This window comes from Ictidomys tridecemlineatus, chromosome 1 (genome assembly GCF_052094955.1).
Source record: "Ictidomys tridecemlineatus isolate mIctTri1 chromosome 1, mIctTri1.hap1, whole genome shotgun sequence".
Lineage (NCBI taxonomy): Eukaryota > Metazoa > Chordata > Mammalia > Rodentia > Sciuridae > Ictidomys > Ictidomys tridecemlineatus.
This window is the reverse complement of record NC_135477.1, coordinates 183,492,487-183,506,035: the sequence shown is the minus strand read 5'-3', so window position 1 is coordinate 183,506,035 and position 13,549 is coordinate 183,492,487. Positions and strand designations below refer to the sequence as shown.

Sequence of the window (13,549 nt, the reverse complement as noted above, 5' to 3'; positions counted from 1 at the left end):
GGGGGTCGCCAGCTGCCAGGATTGTCCACGTTTCCTCACAGTTAGACTCAGGCCTTGTGATGGCCGTGGTGGTGGGAAGGAACACCGCGGAGGTGAGCCTGCTTTCCTTCCGCGTCCTCAGGGTGGTTCCTCTCTGTGTGCTTATGCTACGAGCCAGGAGCACTTTATAGGTTCATTCGTATTATTTAACTCTGAGTTTCAGGAATTGATTTTAAATTTAATTTTTTCATGTAAAATTTTTGTAAAATATACATATTTTATTATTAATTATTTATTATTCCCAAGTCAAATCTTCAAAGAAAGGCATAGTGAGAGAGACATGGTTTGTGTTCCTGTCCTTCTACCTGGCTGGCTTTCTTCCCAGAACAGGGAAGAATTCCAAAATGGTGATGGTTGGCTTTTCATTGTTGTTTCTAAATGTAAATAACAGATGGATGATAGATAGATGAAATACCTGGCCTCGAATATTTTGTTATAGCAATGGAAAACAGATTATTACCCTATGCAACACATACTTGTAATACCGGTGTTATCCGTCATGCATTTCCCTCTGGTCTGTCTAGCTCCTTTTGTTCTCTACCCCTCTGTCTCCCCTTCTCTGCTTTGTGGCTATACGTATTGGTTGATATGGTTTAAACTGCAATTTTCAATGTGATAATAGCAACCATTACAAGACCGTGTAACTCACTCCGTTTGCATGTTTTCTTCATTCCTGCCTGCCTCCCTCTCTCCTCTTTCCTCCTTTGCTGATGCCTGTGGGATCCTTCCTGTGAACCGCATCGAGGTCTACCAGTAGCTCCTCTAGCTCCTCTCCCTCACACCCCACCTGGGTTCGTCCGACCAATGCCCTCCACGGCAATGCGTGAGCTGGCTCTGCCTCCCCTGCGTCCTCTCCATCCTCCTCAGCTTCTTCATCATTTTTTCTTTCAATCTGAATTTAGTCTTAGCCTACAGGGCCCCTAGGACATGTGACTAAGTTCAACCACAGTTAAAAAGGAGAGAAAAGAAACGTGTGTGTGTACACCTATGTGTGTGTACATGTATATGTGTGTACATGTACGTGTGTGGATGCATGGGTGTGGCGTGTGTGTGTGAGTGGTGGGCACACATGCACTAGTTGACTGGCAAATGCCTATTGAAGGTAGCCCCAGCCTCTGGCTCCCTGTGCCTCTCTTCCTCAGGGGTCCCTCCTGCATGGGTCAGTCTAACTTCCATGTCGGTCACTCTCTCTTCAGTGTCATCTGCCATCCTCTTTACCTCCTGTGTCCTCCTGGTTCACCTTCACCTCTGAAATGACTTCTCCCTCCCTAATTCCTCTGACCTCTCTCTCCCTCAGCTGGGTGCTGAGGCGCTCAGTGTCTTGTGCATGGGTGTGTCTTGGTACAGCCCCATGGGTGAAGCTACGCTCACCTGTTCCTTTGTAATATAACCCCTTGCTCTGTATAGGATAGAATCTTCCACGGAAGTGCCTTGTGTATGTCCCCTTCTCTTACTGTGCCTTTGGGTGTGGCCTACTTGGCTTTTAGGAATATTGATAGCTGTCACTCACTGAGCGCTCTCTGTGCAGTGGTGTCGGAACACAACCTGTGTTTAATTAAAGTTAACAGGTGGGTGAGTATGTGAAAACAGATGTCAGTCAACCTGCTGACAGTGGACATCATGAAGATGAAGATACTCAGCCCCTGAAACCTGACCCCTTGCCTCATTTGAATAGCTTCTCCTCAATAAAAGGGGTCAGCACGTGCTCTTGCTCTATCTTTCTGCGGACCCTTAAGGTCAGAGGAGCCGTCACAGCCACCCCAAAGAAAAAGGTATTTGTGTCTCTTGTGTGGTTATTTCGTGCAGCCCAGTTAGCCCAGTTTAACTGGAGTGACCCCTGAGCCTTGTAGTTGCAAAAACAGAAACCCAGCAAAAGGGAGAGAGATGGCGCATGCCTGGGAGGGAAGGCACGGCTCTCATTCATGAGGACTAACCTTGCACAACCATGAGGCTGCTTCTGTGAGATCCATCAGGACTCCATTCTTGTGGTGGAGTTGGAGGAAGTGATTGCACCATGCCCGAGTGCCAGGAGATGGGGTCCTTTGTGTGGTCTTGGAGGCTTCCTATGTCCCCTGTCAATGTGCCCAGTGACACCGAAGTCCCTTCGAACCCCAGATGGCCGTGGACACTGTCTCCCTGTTTCCCTCTCCAGCTTTGTGTTTTACTTTTCCCATTTGATCTGTTGGCTTGTTTATTGCATCTCTCCCTTAATGGTGAATACCTGAACCCTGAGCCCCCAACCCCAGCAGCAGCACCATTCTATCCTGTGACAGTGGCCACATGCATGCGCTTCTCTTCTCCCCAGGCACTTGGACAAGCAGGCGTTTGGACACATAATCCCCTGGCCCATCCCAGATGTCACATCCTCTCAGTGCTCTATGGGGACAGCAGGGTCCTGCTTTACAGCTGAGGGGCCTGGTAGGTAACTGGCCCAGGTCACACAGCGGCTCCAGAAGCCTGAACAGGACCCAGGAGGGGGACCCTGAATGCACCCTGATATTCACTGGCGTCTGCCATATACTCAGTTTATTTCTCTGCTTAATGCTGTGGCTTGAACTATTGCCTCCCAAGGATTCGACTTAATTTGGATTTCAAAAGACACCCCTCTCTCAAAGAAAATCCCAGCTTTTATGCACAGTGGAGCTGGTATTCATGTCCTCCTTAGTTCTATCTCCAATTTTTCTTCAAAAGATTGCTGAGAAGGTGAGAAAAATCTAGCAATGCCCCATCTATAACCTTGCTTGATGGGATGATGCCCCTCCTCTGGAGCAGACCCACATGGAGATTAGCAGCCTTGTTAAAGGGAGTCAGCATGTTTCAGTAGAGGACAGAATACTGATGAATTCAGAGAATAATTCATAGAATATTCACAAGAGCTGTATCTTAAAAACCGGACCCAGGGTTGGGGATGTGGCTCAAGCGGTAGCGCGCTCGCCTGGCATGCGTGCGGCCCGGGTTCGATCCTCAGCACCACATACAAACAAAGATGTTGTGTCCGCCGAAAACTAAACAGTAAATATTAAAAATTCTCTCTCTCTCTCTCTCTCTCTCTAAACAAACAAACAAACAAAAAAAGGACCTGTGGGTCTTTGAAGAAAACATTATCTGATATCTTATTTACTGGTTAAGGTATTTGGTTCTGAGGTCCTTTGGATCCTAATGAGTGTTAAGTTTATGAACAGGATTCGTGTTGCTGACTTGGCTTTTAGGAATATTGATAGCTGTCACTCACTGAGCGCTCTCTGTGCAGTGGTGTCGGAACACAACCTGTGTTTAATTAAAGTTAACAGGTGGGTGGGTATGTGAAAACAGGGAGTTGGTACTCAGGGGGTGAGGGGAGGTGCTCAGGGCAGACAGGAGGAAGAGGCATCTCTGGAACTGCCCCAGGCCTGTCTGACTCTGAAGCTAGGCCCTTACCGGAGCTGCCATGTGCAGGGCATGGGTCACTTACAGATGACACAGCCTCATCTAGAGGATCAGCTCTCTACCAGATCCTGTGCACTAGGACACAGGTTCCCTATCCCACCTTCCTCTCCCACTGCTCCCCTGAGACCCCAATCATATCAGGCAGCAAGGCCTAGGGTGGGTAAGACATGGGTCCCTGTGTGAGTGTGGGCCAGCAGCTCCTCTCAGGGAGCTTTGTCTCCTTATTCAGCCCTCTGTGGTATTTCTGGGGGCTGCACTATTGTCCCAAGGAGTGTATTTGGGGGTGGTGAGTGGGACCATGTGAAGAAGGGCACCCAACTTCAAGATGGGCCTTTGGAGATACTGGATGTGCACTGAGTTTCTGCTAGGAGGACGCTGGGCACGGCTTGCTGGGATGGTGCTTGGTTAGTGTGACGCCGCTCAGAATGGATGTCCTAGGTGTCAGGTGTTCCTAACATCCTCCCTGGTTCTGGACAGGCCTCAGAGTCTATGGACATAGGTCTCCACCCCATCCAAGAGACGAGCAGCAGGAGCAGGATTCTAGAACATTCTTCAGATATGCTGTGTGGACAGTGACTGAGATTGGGGTCTCCAAGGAACAGTGGGGCCCCATGGACTTGCCCCTTTCAGGTTGGCCAACCCCCAGGGACATAGGAAGTGACAAAGGAAGTATTCTCCCTGGACAGCCAAGGCCTGCTCCCAGAGTCCTTCAGAACTGAGAGAGACCCCAGAGGCCCCTCCTGGTGCACAGGAGGACCCTGCGAGGCCTGTTAGGCTGCAGAACCTCGCCAGGCTGCTCCAGTCAGTGAGAGGCAGGGCTTCCCAGCAGACAGGTGGAAGCTTGTCAGCTGGTTTTTTTTTTTTTTTTTTTTTTGAGAGAGAGAGAGAGAGAATTTGTTTTTTTAATATTTATTTTTTAGTTTTCGGCAGACACAACATCTTTGTATGTAGTGCTGAGGATCGAACCCGGGCCGCACGTATGCCAGGCAAGCACGCTACCGCTTGAGTCACATCCCCAGCCCTCGTCAGCTGTTTTTGATACACACACTCAGGCCGCTTTTGAAGCACCCATTGTGTGCCACTGTCTTGTGCCTGGAGAAGAAGTTGCTCCAGCTGCACAGGGAGCTGGTGTGGGGAGCTGGATCTCCAGTCGACGAGATTCACGGTTGTCAACAGGGCTCTTGCCAGGCTTGCAGAGGGCCCTGGAGGACAGTCAGTCCCAGCTCTGTGACTTGGGAGAATTCACCAGACCAAAGACTGAGAGACAAGCAAAAGCAACGAACCCAACCTGTCACCTGTAGGAGAAATGAAGATATGGTCACGAGCACCTGGGCCCAGTGCTCCCGGGCTCCTTCTGCCTCACCCACTCTTCCTGGTGGCACTGGGAGACAGAGTGATCATCCAGCTCTGCCAAAAGGAAAGGGACATCCACAAAGATTTAAATTACTTGCCCTGGGGCATTGGGTAGTAAGGGAAAGAGCTCAGACATGATGGTGATCATGGCGGTGATGATGGAGATGTTGACAAGAATGATGAAGAGGAGGAGGATGCTGATGGTGATGGTGGTGATTAGTGAAGGTGATGATGGTGGTGGTAATGGTAATAATAGTGATGGTGATAAGGGTGATGGTGGAGTGATTGTGGTGATTAGTGAAGGTGGTGATGATGGTGGTGATGGTAATAATGGTGATGGTGATAGTGGTGATGGTGATCATGGCAATAATGATGGAGATGTTGACAAGAATGATGATGAGGTGGAGGAGGATGCTGATGGTGATGGTGGAGGCCTATGATGTGATGGTGATGGTGGTGATGGTGGTGATTGGTGAAGGTGGTGATAATGGTGGTGATGGTGATAATAGTGATGGTGATAGTGCTGCTGATGGTGGTGATAATGGTGATGGTGAGGTGATGATGGTGATGGTGATAGTGGTGATGGAGATGGTGATGGTGATGGTGGTGATAGTGGTGATGGTGATGATAATAGTGGTGATGGTGATGATGGTGATGGTGATGGTGGTGATAGTGATGGTGGTGATGGTGGTGATGATGGTGATGGTGATGGTGGAGGTGATGATGGTGGTGGTGATAGTGGTGATGGTGATGGTGGTGATGATGATAGTGGTGATGGTGAAGGTGATGGTGAAGGTGATGGTGGTGATGGTGGTGATGGTGATGTGTTGTGCTGACACTGCTGCTGACTGTGATATTAGCAAGGAAAAAAAAGTGGCTGTCATTTCTAGAGTAGGGACCTGGCTCAGACCTTATAAGAACATTTCTTGCATTTCTCAATCTGCTTCCCTCTCTAAACGGTAAATAATAAGCACCAGGTTTTTCCTCTCCTAACTTGGGGTTTTAAATAATACACTATGCCAACTTTTTCTGCCACAAGGGTGTGAACAAGTCAGCCATTAATTCTATTGTTCTTTTTTCAAAGTTTGGGGAGAAGAAAGTGCTTGGCAGTGGAGAACTGGAAGTTCTGAGGATCTTAAAGGTCCCCAAGTCAGCTGCAGGCTGACACTGATGGAATCCACCCGGCAGGACTATATAAATAGCAACTTGTACCTACAATGTTCCTCATCTGCACACATCAAAAAGTACATTAAGAGAATTAAAATGTCAGCGGGGTTCAATCTGAAATGTGACCTACCTCATTATCTTGTGAGAGGGAAAAGCTGTCAAGAACTCAAACTTTCGCAGTTGCTTTGAGCAGAGCTGGAGGCTGGGCCTCTTCCAGAGCCTCGCTGAAGGGCATCGAGAGGAGGCTTCCTCCAGGTGGGACCCCCCACTGCACAGTCAGAGCTCTAGCCTGAGAGATTTGGGGATCATCGCATGGCTGCTCCTCCAGGATATCTTTTCTAAGGACGTTCACCTGGTTTCTAGCCGTTTCTTGCCGGGTGCAGGGCTATTGCATGAACCCAGCTCTCTGAACACAAGCTCTGAGCCTATTTCCTAGTGGAAGCTCCCAAACCCCAGTGGCCTTGCAGGACTTCTCCACAGAATTTTCCTGTAGTGAGCCTGAGGCACCAGCAGATCCAAGCCCCTCACACAACTCTGCCGGCAGTCCCTGCTGTGGTCTGCTGGCCACCAGATTCCACAGCGCTGAGGGCATGTAGGATCCAGCAAAGCCAAAAATTTCGATGAGAAGTCCTGAATTCAAGATGGGTTCTAAACTGGAGAAATCATCTGAGATAAGGTTACCCGACACAGCTGGAACAAACTAAGATTTGTGGTGGGACATTCTTCTAAAGTTTCTCACACTTAACTCATTTAATTCTCAGGAAACTGCAAGATACATATCACATCTCTTCTTTATAGATGAAGGAAAGGATACAGGCACAGAGAGAGTAAGGAACATACTCAAAGTCACACGGTGTATAAAGCAGAGAAGCTGGGCTTAATGCCTGGTTGTCTTGCATCAGGATACAGACTCTAGCCACAACCCAGCCGGGTCTTGGCAGTGGCTGAATTGGAATTGTCAGCTGCTCTTGAAGAACTCATGTGCTCTAAGGCACAGAAGGGAGGTGGTCTCAGGGCAACGTGGGGGTAGGTGCCTTGTGAAGTCACGTTGGGATGCACACAGCCCTGCACATCCCTCTGACAGCTCCATCCATGAGAAAATCAGCCCAAATTGCCTGAGACAAGCAGCCTCCAGCCCTTTAGAGAAGCCCTGGTGGCAAAAACTCTGAAGCACTCTGCCCACTCCTTCCTGGGCAGTGTGTCTACAGGGCCAGTGGCTGGTAATTACCACATCTCCTTCAAGAGAGAAGCCTCGCTGCCCCTGGGAGCTTTGGCCTGGGCCCTCAGAGCCACGTCAACATCCTTTAGATGTGATCAGAATGGGGGCATTGGCCAAGGGCCTGGGTGCCAAAGGCCCAGGGACAGATGCAAGATGAGCCCCCGACTGGAGCAGGAGAGGCCACAGGGCGGAGCCCAGCGTGAGCACAACCCTTGGGGGTGACAGCCCACCTGTGCTCTTGACCTCGAGCGAGTGCTATCTTCTCTCTGAGCCTCCTTCTCCTTCTCATTTAGAAGGTGAAGAGAGTGGGGCTGCCTCCTGCCCCTGGGGCACACGGTGGGATCCACTGAGGCTCTTGGTGCCCTATGTGGCACTCCTCGAATGCTCCATAGTGAGCATCTGCCACTGTGTCGCCATCACCATCTGCCACTACATCACCGTCATCACTGAAATGTCCTTTTCCATTGGTGATGCAGGAACGTGGAAGACCCCAGCAGGTGAACTCTGAGGGCCCAGGCTGAGAGGTGGTGTGTTTTAGTCACCGTCATAAAGCCAGGCAGGTCTCACGGGTCACCTGTAGGGGTGTCAGGAGCCCAAATAACCACCAAATGGAACAGGAACCAGGCCTGAGCTGTAGAAAAGTTTTAGTTCAATAACTTTGTAATTCAAAATTATTTGTTGGGATTATTTGTTGGAACTCATACTTATTTATCAGTTTCTGCCGCACACCAGGCTGAGCTGGGATAGCAGCGGGGACTGTAGCGGAAGCCCACCTCTGACCAGCCTGCCGTTCTCATGGCTCTTTCCTGCTTCCTGGAGCACTGTGGGAGACAGCTTGGGGCGTGGGGTGAGCAGTGGGCTGGCTGGGGGGGGGGGCGCATGCACTAGTTGAATGGCTCCTAAAGAGGCATGGTGTGCCGAGCAGGGACAGGAGGGATGGAGCGTGTGTAGAGGGTCAGCCAGGAGGAGCACAAACGCTCATCCAGTGAGTGACCTGAGGGCTGAGTCCCCAGCTTGGGTCCTGGGGTGGGAACCTCCCGTGACCAGCAGTCCTGGAGCCTGACACCCCAGGAAACTCTAAAGCCAAACCTCTATCCTGTTCACACCTGCCAATGTGACATGCCCATGCTTAGATTTCAAGTGGCCGCTGCAGGCACTAGATGTCCGAGTGCCACTCACGTGTTGACCTCTCATCTCCAACATGATGCCTGTGGAGGCGGAGCCCTTGGGAGGCGGCAGTGGTGACAGTGGAAAGAGGAGCCCTTATGAAGAGATGAGCACCTTGTAAGTGAGACGCTAGAGGGTCAGTGTGCCCTCTCTGCATGCCTGGGAGGACAGAACCAGGAAGAGGGTCCTCTTAGAAACCAAATTGGCCAGTACCTCATCCTGGACTTCCAGCCTCTAGAACAGTGAGGAAGAAGCAAGTCTCCCTGTTGAACCATACAGTAGGTGGTATTTTTATTACAGCAGCCTGAGGTGACGGAGACAGACCCGTGGAAACTCACACTGAAGTTTAGTTTGATACTTAAACCTACAGGTCTCTGCTGCCAGCCTCTATCCTGCATTGCTCTGCCCACATGATGACAGTTGTCCTGGTCTCTATTTGGTTTTTGATTTTTGGATGTCTTCAGAACACCATCCGGAGCCCTTCCCCCAGCTCACAAGCTTTGTGGGTTTCTTTTTTTAAAAGTTTTTTTTTTCCTAACTTGTTAAGTATGACAGCAGAATGTGTTACAATTCATAATACATACCTAGAGCACCATTTTTCATGTCTCCGGTTGTATACTAAGTAGAGTCACACAGTTCGTGTCTTCATTCACGTACGTAGGGTAATGATGTCCAGCTCATTCCACTCTTTTCTGCCTGTCTCTGCCCCCAGCCCAGGCACCAGCTAGCTCCTTGCAGCCTCAGCCTGCCAGACTCTCCAGCAACCCCACCTCTCACACCCCCTTTGGAGGGTTTCCCCGGCAAAGTGTTCTCAGATTCTTGGAGGGGGACCTCCCCATGAGCGCAGCTGGGAGTTCCTGCAGCCTGGCAGACAGCCAGCGTGCTCTTGGCCCTCACTGGGAGCAGTGAATGGGTTCCAAGGTGCCCAGCCGGTGCGCTTGGGGAAAGAGCTCACCCCCTGGGGGGGGAGCGGGCACCTCTCTGAAGACAGAGCTGAGCAGGAACAAGAGGCTTAGGGATTGGTGTGTTCAAGTGACCGTCAGCACCGGGACTCCCCTTGCTGCTGGGTCAGGTGAGAAACCATCCAGGTGTTGGGATCGTTGGCGATCCCAAGGGCACTGCCTGGGCCCTGGGACTGCGCACCTGTGGCTCTGCCACCCCACACAGCTTCTCCTCTCCACCCCCAGGAGGCTGCTTGACACTCTTGTTCATTTAGTGAATTAAAGTGAGTTTAAATGGCTTTGAGAGTTGTCCAACCCCTTTGGTGATAAATGGAGAATAAAGGTGGGGATCCCCCCCCCCCTGCTGGAGGTGACAGGACCAGGGAAGCAACTGCTTGTCATATGTTCTTTCTTTCCCCACCTCCCATCCTGCCAGAAGCTGCAGGACCAGCAAGCATGGGCCAGGAGCCAGCAGACCTCAGTTCAAAACCCGGCTCTGTCTTTATTGGAATGAGGGGCAAGCCCCGTGCCCTCTCGGAGCCTCTGTCTCTTCATCAGTTATGGGGACAAAGTTGCCATAGCCCTGTCTTCACGTGAGGATTGAAGCTCACAGGGAGCACACTAGAGCAGCCTGTGGCAAATAGGAAGAGTTCTTCCTAATGACAGTTACTGAATTACAAACCCAGTTCTTGCAAGAATCTCACATATATTTTAACCCTTGGCCTCTTAAGCACCATGGAAAAGGTGGGGACAGGATTTGGTCCCCCAGTATTTGAGAGAGGGTATCTACACTAATAGGCTAAGGATAGCATAGAAATGTGCTTCAACAGCAGAAGTGCATTGTTTTGCCATTCTGGAGGCTCAGGTCTGAGGTCCAGTGGCCAGCAGGGTGGAATCCTCTGAGACCTCTTTGGGTCGTAGATGGTCACTTCCCACTGTGTCTTCACGTGGTCGTCCCTGTGAGGGTCTGGCTTCTAGTTTCCTCTTCTTGTATTGAGACAGGTCACATTGGATTACAGCCCCCTGGAGACCTTGTTTTAATTTAATTGCCTCTCTGCAGACCCTGCCTCCCATGCACTCACCATTCTGGGGTTGCTTAGGGTGGGGACTTCCCATGGGAATTTGGGGATCACGACACCTTAACAGTTCGTTAGGCAGGGGCACAGAGCGGGCTCACACCGCACACCAGGAACCCAGGCCGGGAGGCAGCAGTGGCGGGGGCAACAGTTTCGGGGACACTCCCAGCCCAGCAGTGGACGGACAGCCAGCCAGCCACCCACGGTCACACCCAGCCACCTCACAGTCGCTTCATCGGCTGCACTCAAAGGAGGCGCCTTTCTGTCATGCCTGCAAAGAGCTCACCAAGCAGATGTCTCCGCTGCAGTGAATGACAAATTAGAGCCCACAATGGGAGAGGCTGGGCATGAGGCTCTGTCGCTGTGCAGAGGCTCTCAGGCTTGGAGGGTTGAAAGAAGCCCAATTACAGAGCTCAGGCGGAGGATTCAAAAGCTGGCGATGAGACCACGGGGGGCTTTGTGGGTAGCTTTGCTCCTTCCCTATCATACACACCATTCCCGCTGCAGGCGAGACTAAAGACGAGCAATTTTCTTTTCAACAGAAATCCTTTCCTTCTAGAACAAAAATGCAGGTTCCAATTTGCATAGCACTCTCAGGGAGCCTGGTGCACGCCAGGTACTATGTGATGCGCTCATTCCCCTCAGGTCAATTAACCCCCAGTGGCCTTGAGAGACGGAGGCTGGTTCCAGTGTTACAGCGGAAGGGAACGGAGGCCCCCTTGGGGAGGGAGAAGCTTTCCAGAGGTCCTTCTCCTATGGCTCAACTGGGCCAGGACCTGAGTCCATTAGCAGGGCTCTGAGCCCCGTGCATGATGCCCTTGGCCTCGCTGGATTTGCTGGTCCAGGAAATACTGAGGCACAGAAGGGGTCTTCCTACCCACCTGCTCCAGCCATCCCCACATTTCCTTTCTGTCCTAGACCTCCTTATGCTCTTTTGAACTGCAATGGCTTGGTGATAGGGACTCAAATGCACCTGCTTCTCCTTAGTTCTACCCTCGGAAGCAACTTATTTCTCAAAAATGTCCTACCACCAACTCTCCACGTTGCTGACCCAAGTTTGCCTCCTGCCCTCGGCCTGAGATCAGAGGTGTGCTCTGGGAAGTGGTGGGAACAAAGCAGGAAGTGGAGACCTCAGACTGTGCAATCACCGAGGGTGGCGAGGTTGAAGCCAGCAAGCCTATTGCTACCAAAATAGTCTAAAACAAACAGGGAGCAGAGGGTCAGTATGGTCAGGTGTGTTGCCGGGCTCCTCAGCCTGGCACTGTGACTGAATCCATCAGTCCCCTCGGGCCTTCATCATGGAGACAGGGAAACTTGACCCCCAGATTCCCTTTTTTTGAAGTCTCGGTCCACCATGAAGACTCCCAGGCAAGATGTGGGAGGTGGAAGAGGTCGCCTGGGGAAGCCAGGCAGAGCAGACCTGGGAAGGCTGGGTGGCCAGGGAGTTTGGACTCCAGAGTAGGGTGACAGAGGTTCTTGGTCAAGTGTGGCCTTGTCTGAAGACCACCAGGTAGTGCACTGGGGCTTTCTTAGGGCTGCCTAACTGTGCCACTTGGGCTGCTTCATGTTTGGCTCTATAGCACCTACGCAGCCTCAATGATCCCTCCAGAAATTCCGCCTCAGCCAGGGTCACACTGCCTGCTGCGACAGACATCCGTGTCTCCATGGCTTCAGACCAGGTGCCTATGTTTGTTGAGTGTGAAGTGCGGGTTTCTGTTGAGAGCCACAGCCCAGTCAGAATGATGCCTGGCATTTGCCAGAGTAAATGGTTGAAAGGTGACACCAACGAACCATTGAGATGATGATTTGAATTAAGCTATATATAATTGCTGTGATGCTGGATTGATTGAATTGTATATTTGACCTTTACTGTTGGGCAATAGGGCGTCTCTTGCTGCCTCAGGCACCCGCTACTTTGGAGTTCCCCGAGCAGTTCTCGTGGGGGTCCGGGGAGATTGGAGGGAGTGTGTTCCCGTGTGGTGTGTGCAGGGCCGGTGAGAGTTGGGAAATAAAGAGTTGCTGTTTGAATCTACAAGGCTTTGTGGCGGCTCGGTTATTTGTGCCCAGCCAGACTGTGGCAGGTTTCTGATCAACATGTGTCTTCTGGGGTCACCCTGGTGGTCTGCTTACGTCCTGAGAACAGCCCAGAGCACCGGCAGGTTCTCTTGAAGTAATGGGCCTCATATAAAATCCAGGAAATAAATTGTGTTTTTCCTGCCTTTCTTTTGCAATCAGGAGCCACCAGGAAGCCTAACGGCCAGAGAGGACCAGGGGAGAGGAGAGAGGTTGAGTGGACCCAGGAGAGGCCCGTGAGCACCCGGAGTCTGCCACGCTGCCCTCCTGGCCGTGGACTCCACCTGAGCTGCTTTGTCGGGATTTGAGAAACTGGATTGTTCAAAGGGCCTCATCAGAATCCCAGAGGCCTGTGCATACAGTTAAAATGACTCCACGTCTCAGAGACACCCGGGCACTCCTAAAGATGGGAGCAGAATGTGAGAAGGGGCAGGGGTTATTGGCAGAGGCAGGGGTCGAGGGGGAGCGGGCTTTACCGTGTCCGCCTGTGCGTGCAGCAGTCTCCAGCGGGTCTTCCCAATGAGCGCCTTCCTCACCCTCTGTCTGCTCCTCTCGGCTCAGCTGTGGTCAGAGCCTCCTCTTCATCTCCTCAGATGCTCAGTGACACCGCACTAATGAGAGTCTGCTATGAAAGACGTCCCCTGCAGCCAGGGCAGACCCCGCGTGCACAGCCCTCGGCCAGATGCTCCCGGGCAAGCCTCATGCTGCTCTCGACTCGGGCCTGTCACGTTAACTTACATTTTGGGGTTCGGAGTAACGATGGATTTATCTACAGTTGGAGAGAATAAGAACTCTCACGCTCCAGTTCCACGGTCTCCCCAATGATGGCAGTTGGCAGAGCTGTAGCACAGCATCCCTCCCGGGAGAACATACTGGCACAAGCCACCAATCCTCTTCAAGATTTTCCAGTTCTACTTGTACTTGTGTGTGTGCATATGTGTCTGTGAGTGTGTGTGTGTGTGTGTGTGTGTGTGTGTGTGCGCGCGCGCGTGCACATACATGCATGAGTGTAGTTCTCTGTGATTCTATCTCAGAGGCAGGTTTGTGTGTCCTCCGCTTTGGCCGAGAGGCAGAATAGCTGCACCACG

The 13,549-nt window shown here is 51.5% G+C and overlaps 1 long non-coding RNA gene across 1 annotated transcript; it reads right to left on the bottom strand.

Annotated features, from left to right (window-relative positions):
- Positions 1-4,358: 4,358 nt before the first annotated feature.
- On the bottom strand, positions 4,359-13,026 carry LOC144378500 (uncharacterized). The gene is made up of 2 exons (XR_013440222.1): positions 12,938-13,026; positions 4,359-4,760 (listed from the first exon to the last, which is right to left on the bottom strand). It is a non-coding gene; the product is annotated as an uncharacterized LOC144378500 (long non-coding RNA).
- Positions 13,027-13,549: the final 523 nt, after the last annotated feature.